Raw genomic sequence first — 9,943 nt, 5'->3', positions numbered from 1 at the left:
TACCAAGTGGAAAAAATATTAGGTCGTCGCACCATTAGAGGCGTAAAACAGGTCTTTGTGCACTGGAAAAATTGGCCTGAGAAATTTAACAGCTGGGTTAGAGAGGATGACCTTCGAGATATATAAAGGGAGCCAGCAATACATCTTACACAAAACAGCACCATGGAGCGCACGGTAGAGGATGAAGGGTTCTACATTACCTTACCATCAAATGCTGGTCTAAGCGTTTTTAAAGATAACACGATTTCGAGTTTTTGGGTTAATTTAGCACAGCATATTAATTTAGAAGGAGCATGGCAGGTTGCTTTAACAGAGATTTCTTATCCACATAATGTTCCAAAAGATGCTGCGTTCTTTGAATGGAGGAAGATGGGGAAAGAAAAAATTAATAGACGGAATATCACATACGGATACTATGAGACAATAATACAGCTAAAAAACGAGATTGAGTCTCATCTTAGTGCGATAAGAATCGGTATTTCTTTTCATATGCATCTTATCAAAAATAGATTATTCTTTACAAAAGCAGATTCTGAGTATCAATTGCATTTTCACGCTCCGATTGCTTACATTTTTGGCATGGAACCAGGGGAAAGGACTACTTTTTATAAACATGACAGCCCTCCTTATCCAATTGACAGGAAAGCAGGATTCTACCACATTTATTTTTACAGCAATGTGGTCGAGCAGCAAATAGTGGGAGATGCTTATGCCCCCCTGCTGCGTACGGTCGAAGTAGAAGGTAAATTCGGAGACATAATCACTCAGAATTTTAATCCTCCCGACTATCTTCCTGTGGCTCGGAAACATATCGAATCTATTCAAATCGAACTGAAATCAGACCAGAACATTCCAGTAAAATATACCTATGGAAAGACAATTGTGAAATTGCATTTTCGACCTGTGAGATCACAACAAAGCCTGAGATGATAGCTGAATGAACTCTGGACATATACATCCGTATAAAATCGGTTGATGACAAGGTTATTATTCATATGAGCTCACCGCTGTAGTGTGGAAGAAACTATTTTTACCTCAGTAGAACTGTATAAAACTACAGTAACATGACTGATAAATCCGAGAGATGATCCTCACCGGTTCGTTCATTATTATCATAACCAAGTAGGCGGGGCCTTACCGGGTTTTTATGGATCTGCGACCATGTATGGTCGTGGAATCGGGTCAATATTTTCAAGATTATTCCGGTTTGTGTCACCTCTACTAAAATCAGGCTTTTCCCTGGCTAAACCTCACTTAAAAAAAGCAGCCACCAATATTGCCACGGATGTTATTGGTAGAGCAATGAATAAAATATCTGGTTCCAGCCAGGAAGGATCAGGAATTATGGTTCTGTCAAGAAGGGCAAGGAAGCGCCCACCGGGGGAGCGGGTGCGGAACTCACAAATACGTAGAACTCTAAAGCTAAAGAAATCAAACGGGAGAAGCAAGGCTAAGGGAAGGAAGTCTGCTCCGAGCAAGGATATATTTCACTAAACGCTAATTTACTGAAAAACATGGCTTTTTTGCACCACAAATCGTCCGAATGCACCCTAGCAGAGTTGGATTTGTTTTCAGCCCCTATGACCCAGCTATCTATAGAGGATAAGGTTTACACTGAAATTTTACCGGTGTCGGCTCTTACTAGAGGCGGGCCTATTGAGTTTGTGATCCCGGAGGTGAGAAATATCTGGACTTAAATGACACTTTGCTTCATCTACGCATCAAGATCACCAATGCAGATGGTAGCAACCTGGCTAACGACGCGGCTGTGGGCTTAATTAATTATCCACTTAACACAATATTTTCACAATGTGACATCACACTGGGAGACCGATTGATATCTCAATCAAGCTCCACGTATCCTTACAGGGCAATGATTGAAACTCTACTAAACTTTTCTGAAGATACGCTAAAGAGTCAATTTACCACAGGTCTTTTTTACAAAGACACTGTGGGTGCCATAGACTCTACTGTCGTAATCGATGGTCCAAACGCGGGATTAAATAAAAGGGCCGCTTTCACCGCCGTATCCAGAGAACTTCATCTGTTAGGGGTGCTTCATGCTGATTTATTTTTCTGTGAGAGAGCGCTGCTTAATTCAGTGGATTTGAGAATTAAATTAACACGAGCCAGAGATGCATTTTGCCTGATGGGAGCCCGTGACTCAACCTTTCAACTGACAATTTTAGGCGCTTCTCTTTTTATTAAAAAAGTCTCAGTTTCTCCAGCGATCCGTTTAGGTCATGCTTCTGCTTTAATGCGAGGAAATGCCTTGTACCCGCTTTCCAGAGTTAACGTTAAAACATATTCTATGCCAGAAAACTCGAGGATATATACTCAGGAAAACCTATTTTTGGGTGTTATACCAAAGTATATAGTTTTAGGAATGGTTCACCATGAAGCCTTCACAGGAAGAAGAGACCTATCACCTTTCAATTTTAAACACATGAACGCAGAATACCTAGCATTGTGCCAGGAGGGTAGACAAATTCCCGGCAAAGCTTTCCAACCCCAATTCAACCAGGGTATATCGGTCAGAGAATTTTACAACATATTCTCTGCAACAGGCCGCCATTCAAAAGACCATCCTCTAAGCTTTGACCGTAGTGAATTTAATAACGGATACTCCTTGTTTGTGTTTAACCTGAATCCAAGTGAGGACACAGATGCTTTATCACCCATTTCTAATGGTAATTTAAGGTTGGAGATCTGGTTCAGAGTCCCATTACCGCACACAACTACGCTCATTGTCTATGCCTGCTATGACTCCATCCTAGAAATCAATTCAAAAAGGCAGGTCTTGGTGGATTATTATTAATTATGAATAATCATCAACTGGAGAGTCTCCTACATCATCTGATGGGAAAACTATTTTGCGGAGTCTGGGCATGCAATGAACTGTCTTTACTCTCACATAAGTACACAGGACCCGCATATTTTATTGTGAACACGCATCCTGCTCACATGCCTGGAGAACACTGGTTGGCTCTGACTTTGGAAGGAAACGTTGCCATGTTTTTCGACTCATACGGATTACCCCCAGATTTTGATTTCTACCCAAAGAGCATTGTAAAGTTTTTGAAAGACAGGTCTTCAAAAATAATGTATCATGATAATCAACTTCAAGACACTCTGTCTGTTGTTTGCGGTCATCATTGTGTGTATTACCTGTGTAAAAGAGCTAGCGGTTTATCATTGCAAGAAGTACTTGATTCATACCCTGGTGATGTGATAAAAAATGATGTGATGGTTTCAGATTTTGTAAAAAAATATCAGCGTTGTGTAAAAAACGAAAGTATTGTTCTTTTAACCACGGAATATGTTCTATGCAAATGTTTAAAGATTGCTACAAATTGTGATTTTCTATTGTTATTTATGCATTCAAAAAAGAGACTGTACACCTGAAAAATTCTTAAATAAAACATTTTATTGAAAAAAAGTATTTGTTGTCAAAGTTTATGGAGTATAAGTAATCCAGCGTGATGGTTTTATTCTTTTACGCGTACTTTGTCTGTTTTTGATCTCATCTTCGAAATCAAATTTAGGGGACAACACAATATGCTTTTTTACTTTTCTTGAAGGGATTTTCACACCCTCTGTCTTGATACACAGATACTGCTCACGGGTTTGCGGGTTATTCACAGAAGATACTGGAATATTTAGTTCATGTAGAGTAGTGAGGAAATCAGTCCAACCTGCAGGCTGGAGGCTTTGAGCTTTTCTTTTAAATGAAACCAGAAGGTTTTTGAGTAAATCAGTCAAATGGGATCCCTTGGTGACATTTCCTTTATAAACAAATTCTGCTCTGGGTGTCCATCCACTGTTACTCTTGGACAACTTTTTCAAAATGTATTCAGCATTTTTTCAATCTCTTTCAGAAAATGCTTTCAAAACTTCATTTGCAGTTTCTTCCAATTCAGTTGGTTTATGAACAGAATCATCTTCATGGTTTCCGGGGTCAGGCACCAGCACAGGATCGTCCTTAGCATGCTGCACAGTTACAGATAGCTGAGGCTCTTCTAACTGACCTTGCTTGATTAAAGATAGATATCTCTGTAGCAAAGCATTATATCTCTTAATTTTCTCATATGAAGTCAACCCTGTTTCATTCAATATTGCTCTCATTCGAGAATCCAGATCCTCCTCGACAGTTTCTCTGATGTTAGTCTCTGAGGGGTTCAGACGCTTAAACTGATTAGGTGAGATGAGAAACATCTTCTGAAATGTTCTAAGAGCCATTGCTTTTTTTATCTGGTCAAGATTCCACCCACCAAGTTCCCAATCAGGGGAGTAAGAGCAGCTAGGATGGGTAGAATAAACCCTCCTCCTTGACTTTTGAGAGCCAACTGTTTACGTTTTAATCCGGTTCTTTTATCGGCCAACAGTCTGATGATTTTTCGCTGCTTTTTCAATTTCTGGTGTTGAGAAGGTGTTAGTTTAATATTTCCTTTCAGAATGTTCAAAGCTATCTCACATAAAGTGAGAAAATTGGGTGAGCAATGTGCTAAAATATCTTTACGCTTCTGAGGAGTGGCTTGGTAAAGAGCTCTGAGTAAGGGAGCATTTCTTTTTATCCGCGCAGACATTCTGACTTACTTTGTTTTAGGTACATAGACAGTCGGCTATTCGTGAGGTAGTAATCCCGTTCTCAATCTGTAAGGTTCTGGGCAACTAGGAGTAAGATCTACGATTAAATACCCATGAGCTTCTTTAGTTGCATCTTCAAAACTCTCCAGGAAACTTGCTTTTGCTGATGGGAAGATTTGACGTGCTAATATATCCACCTGTAATTTATCTCTAGGGTTCTTAAAGAGCACCAAATAATTACTGTTTAGACTAATGGTGCGACTGTATTTTCCCTGCTGAAATACATTCTGTGTGAGATATAGAACGGACATATTTCTATGATGCCTATATTGCGTGAACAATTTGGCTACTTCAGGGTGGTTAGAAGCCTGGAAAATGACATCGTCCAAAATGACCAAGTGACTTTGATTCGATGGAAACAAATCTTCATCCTCGAAAGAATCAGGCAGTCCTTCCACAAATTTAATATTTTTATTCAGTTTTTGCAATTCACCATACAATGGTTGAAAAGAAGTAAAAATCCAGATAATATTGTCAGGTACAGCATTCATGACATGATCAATATTTTGCAACATTTTTCCTACAAAGTATGATTTTCCACATCCACTCGCTCCTACAATCATACATGAGAAAGGTGATTTGAAAATAAATCTCCTGAACATCACCTGGATAAGACATTTTTTATCTTAAACTCTAATAACCAAAAGGTAGAGTTGAACCATCTGAAAAAAGCCTTCTTTTGTCATACACAACCTGAAACCTTTTCAGAAATGTCGCATTTTTTAAGAACCCCTTTTTATCACGTTTGATGGTGCGCTGAGGTACCTCAATAACACTGTCTCGGGAACCATTTAAGTACCCTCCCACCAGCTCTCTGATGTTGTCAAAATTGACTCTCTCACTGCACTCGTGCGTTTGAGTAATCCCTTTCACTCGGATCACTACTTTCTTTTGTTGCTTTGTTTGATATGCATAGCTTTTGGGTCCTGCTGCCACAAATTCCTGAATTGTGTCTCCCCCCAGCTCATCAGTTAAATCTCCAAGGTAATTCCCAAGTTCTAGAGGATTCTCACAATCTTTCACCACATAGATCAAACTGTCCGTGTCTATGTAGGGAATTTTTTCCTGCACTCGCTCCAGACAGCTGAAAAGTTTTAAACGAGTGTAAGCTGTCGTAAACGATGTTTACGATGTTTACCTTGTTGGGAGGAGTGATGCAGCGTTTGCTGTAAATCCACTGCACCAGACAGGTTTCAGGACTGAGAAAGTGGAAGTACTTCACTTCGTATTTACCTGAGAATAAGAACTTAAAGAACTCATCAGGATCACTCACAAATGTGGTCTGAGAGAGATCATTTCTTTGTGCGAATTTGCCCCAGAAGCTGTTAAGACATAATTTAGCTACTTGTCTTTTAGCAGGATCACCTCATTTGTTTGCATCCAGCCGGATACCTTGATTGAGTTCATAATCTATCACATATTTCAACTTGCTCTCCTGATCCACCGCTTCGAATGGATACCCGCTGGCTTCTTGTTTCCCCTTCAGAAAGGTGTGAATGTAACCTTTGAAGATTGTGTTACTGCTTCTCTCAAAATGCCAGACCTCAGTGATTTTTCCAACATGATACCCACACTGCAATGCCTTTTGAAACTCCACACTCACCCAAACACCTGTCAGAGCCCGCTCCTCGTCCTCATGGGTGCAGGAACCTGCTTGGTTGTTAGTTTCTGCACATGTGTGACAAAGAGTGAAAACTAGCTTACTCCGAGATGTCTTGTAGGGCAGAACAGGAAAAAACAGACCCCGCGGGGGATAAACGGTGGCTCTGATGAACCCAAAGTAGTTGTTGGGATCATCAAAATCTTTGTAAATGATGGTCGGGTGGCCTAGCGGATATGCAAACCCTCTGAATTTGGTTTAGACCACGTCCTTGCTGCTGTGCTTGATCAACTACTGCAGTTGATAACCCGGGGTGTGATTCTGTATTTTGAAAAGCTTCATTGAGTACAAACGAACCAGCAGGTGAGGCGGCGGGTGAGTTTTGAGAAAGACAATTATTTAAACCGTGAAGTGCATCGTTAATTTGTCTGAAATATTCTGAGACTTCAGATTGGTTTAAAATAGGTGATCTTTGAGGGCTAAAAGCAGGGTTCGGTGAAATGTTATTATTTTCCGCAGTATTCACTGTTGAAGCTAATGTTTGCAAGTTCTGTATGGCCTTTACAATTTGTTCATGGTAAACTGACTCAGATTCTGTATTTTGAAAAGCTTCGTCCAACCTAAATGAACCAGCGGGTGAGGCGGCGGGGGAGTTTTGAGAAAGACAATTATTTAAACCATAAAGTGCATCGTTAATTTGTCTGAAATATTCCAAGACTTCAGATTGGTTTAAAATAGGTGACCGTGGAGGGCTTAAAGCAGGGCTAAAAGCAGGGTTCTGTGAAATGTTATTATTTTCCGCAGTATTCAGTGTTGAAGCAAATGATTGCAAATTCTGAATTATATTAACAATTTGTTGTGAATAATCTGTCTGAGATTCAGGATTTTGAAAAGCTTCATTTAATTCAGCTCTACCTTCTTGGTTATCCATACTACATAGAGTTATAAGAGACAGATCAAACATGAATCATTTCTCAAACAATTTTGCATCAGAGTAAACATTGTCGACCAGAATTTTGGTTGCTTGTAGTAGTAACTTAGCTCTCGCACTCATAGAGCGGTAGAATGGTGATCTTCGTTTTCTGGACCCAGCACGTTTCTCCAGAAGCCACACAGATTCTGTAATAAATAAATAATCAGGAATACATTTCTAGCAGCGGTGATATGGCATTTTAGTTGATAAAATCAAATAATATACCTGTAATCAGTCCATCCAATAAGACGGCTCTGGCTTGCAGATTGTGTGCTCTCCTCTTGCGTAGTATTGTTTGAGCTTTGGAAGCTGTGAAATATAATGAATGTGTGTTGAGATTTCATACAGGCTTTTGGTACAATAGAGGGGGAAAAAATTGAAATGTCCTTCTAGTGCTGTATTCTGACAATGTCCTGCTAAATCACTTTTACCAATACATACACATACTCACACACGCATACACACGCAGCAGCATGACTCTCCCCTGGCCCCTCTCCTCTCTGCTTCCTCTGTTAGCCTCTGTCTCTTATAGAATAAGGAATTAAAGACATTTAATTACAACACTTTAAATATACTGTACATATATTTCATTCATTCAAGTAAACTTTTGTAAAAGCTTTTATTACAAATTTCAGTTTAGACTGTGGTCTGTTGAGATTCCACGCACACACGCAGCAGCATGACTCTCCCTGGTCCTCCCTCCTCTCTGCTTTTTCTATCAGTCTGTGTGTCTCTTTGTTTAAACATAGCGTATACATTTCATTCATTCAAGTAAAGTTTAAAGTTTAGTAAATGCTTTTATTACAAATTTCAGTTTAGACTGTGGTCTGTTGAGATTTCACACACACACACACGCACACACACCTACACACACACACACACGCACAGAATGACTGCAAGGCCCCCTCCGCTTTAAAGATAGATACACATGCAGTAGCCTGTGTCTCTTATGGAACAAGGAATTAAAGACATTGAATTACAACACTTTAAATATACTGTATATATATTTCATTCATTCAAGTAAAGTTTAGTAAAAGCTTTTATTATAAATTTCTGTTTACACTGTGGTCTGTTGAGATTTCCCACCCACACACACACACACGCACACACACACAGAATGACTGCAAGGCTACCCTCCGCTTTAAAGACAGACACACACGCAGTAACCTGTGTCTCTTATGGAACAAGGAATTAAAGGCATTTAATTACAACACTTTAAATATACTGTATATATATTTCATTCATTCAAGTAAAGTTTAGTAAAAGCTTTTATAAATTTCAGTTTACACTGTGGTCTGTTGAGATTCCACACACACAGAACGACTCTGCAAGGCCCCCTCCTCTCTGCTTCCTCTCTCAGCCTCTGTCTCATATAGAATAAGAAATTAATGACATTTAATTACAACACTTTAAATATACTATATATATTTCATTCATTCAAGTAAACTTTAGTAAAAGCTTTTATTATAAATTTCAATTTACACTGTGGTCTGTTGAGCTTTCACACACACACGCACACGCACACACACACACACACACACACACAAAGAACAACTCTGCAAGGCCCCCTCCTCTCTGCTTCCTCTGTCAGTCTGTGTGTCTCTTTGTTTAAACATAGCATATACATTTCATTCATTTGAGTAAAGTTTAAAGTTTAGTATGTATGCTAATAAATAATAATTTAAAACAATAAAACTTACCAGTGTGAGGAGAATCAGAAGGCCTCTTTGGTTCTGGTTCTGACTCTGCTTCTGGTCCTGGTTCTTGTTCTGGTTCCGGGTCCGCTGTAGTTTCTCTACGTGGCGAGGGAGGAGCCGTGATGCCAACAGCGTCAACTCTCTGCCTAGGAGGTAAGTCGGATACTTCTTGCGGCACAAAGCTGTCTTCCGAGCCAGATGAGATGTAAATTACTGAATCTTCATTAGAAGTTAAAGCTATGGATGATAAAATAAATACGTTGATAGAAAACCAGTTTCCTGATTAGTTCAAATACACTATTTAAAAAAACTTACTCTGATCTCTCGTATGTATGTTGGTTGATTTTTGATCAGGAACTGTTCTGAAACCATTTGCATTCATCAGTTGTGAAGAACATATAGCTTTAGAGACAGGTCTTCTTTTTTTAGTCAGCGATAAACGATTCCTCCTGTAGTTTTCCTGGTTATCTATAAGAAAATAGAAACATAGTAAATGTTAATTAATATATATTTTTTTAGTTTTAGAACTCTGATTACATAAGTGTAAAAAAGGTACTAAAATTACCGTGGAAGAACTCTGGTTCTGTTTGGGACTGGTGTGTCTTCTGATTTTTAGTAAGATCTGGAGGAATAATAGGTATATATTTAAGATTTTCATTTTTATAGGACTAAATTATTTTAGAATTAGGGTTACAGAGAAAAGATATGACAAAAAAAAGACTTACCGATTATAACATCTGATTCTGCATCCTGAGAGAATGCACCTAAACAAACAGACATTGTTATTAAACACAAATACGTATATTTATGTATTTATACATTTATATAAACTGAGAAAGATTATTAGTATTTTTTCTTTACTTACGGTCAAAAAACTTGTAGAGGTCTTGAGACCCAAAAGTTGTAGACCCATCAGAATTAACCTGCTTGCACGAAAAACCGGACATATTTCAGAATAATGCTGGTTTAAAGATAAAGCAAAATGTAAAAGCTTACAACTCCTGTTGTACCGCAGAGCAGATGAGA

At 38.8% G+C, this 9,943-nt stretch overlaps 1 long non-coding RNA gene across 1 annotated transcript; it reads right to left on the bottom strand.

The window, feature by feature from the left end:
- Positions 1 to 7,124: 7,124 nt before the first annotated feature.
- Positions 7,125 to 8,885, bottom strand: LOC145549706 (uncharacterized). Its single transcript, XR_014085552.1, has 2 exons — positions 7,446 to 8,885; positions 7,125 to 7,366 (listed from the first exon to the last, which is right to left on the bottom strand). It is a non-coding gene; the product is annotated as an uncharacterized LOC145549706 (long non-coding RNA).
- Between the last annotated feature and the right edge of the window lie 1,058 nt (positions 8,886 to 9,943).

Source organism: Poecilia reticulata, chromosome 21, assembly GCF_904066995.2.
Source record: "Poecilia reticulata chromosome 21, P_reticulata-male-v2, whole genome shotgun sequence".
Classification (NCBI taxonomy): domain Eukaryota; kingdom Metazoa; phylum Chordata; class Actinopteri; order Cyprinodontiformes; family Poeciliidae; genus Poecilia; species Poecilia reticulata.
This window is presented reverse-complemented; position numbering and strand designations above follow the sequence as displayed.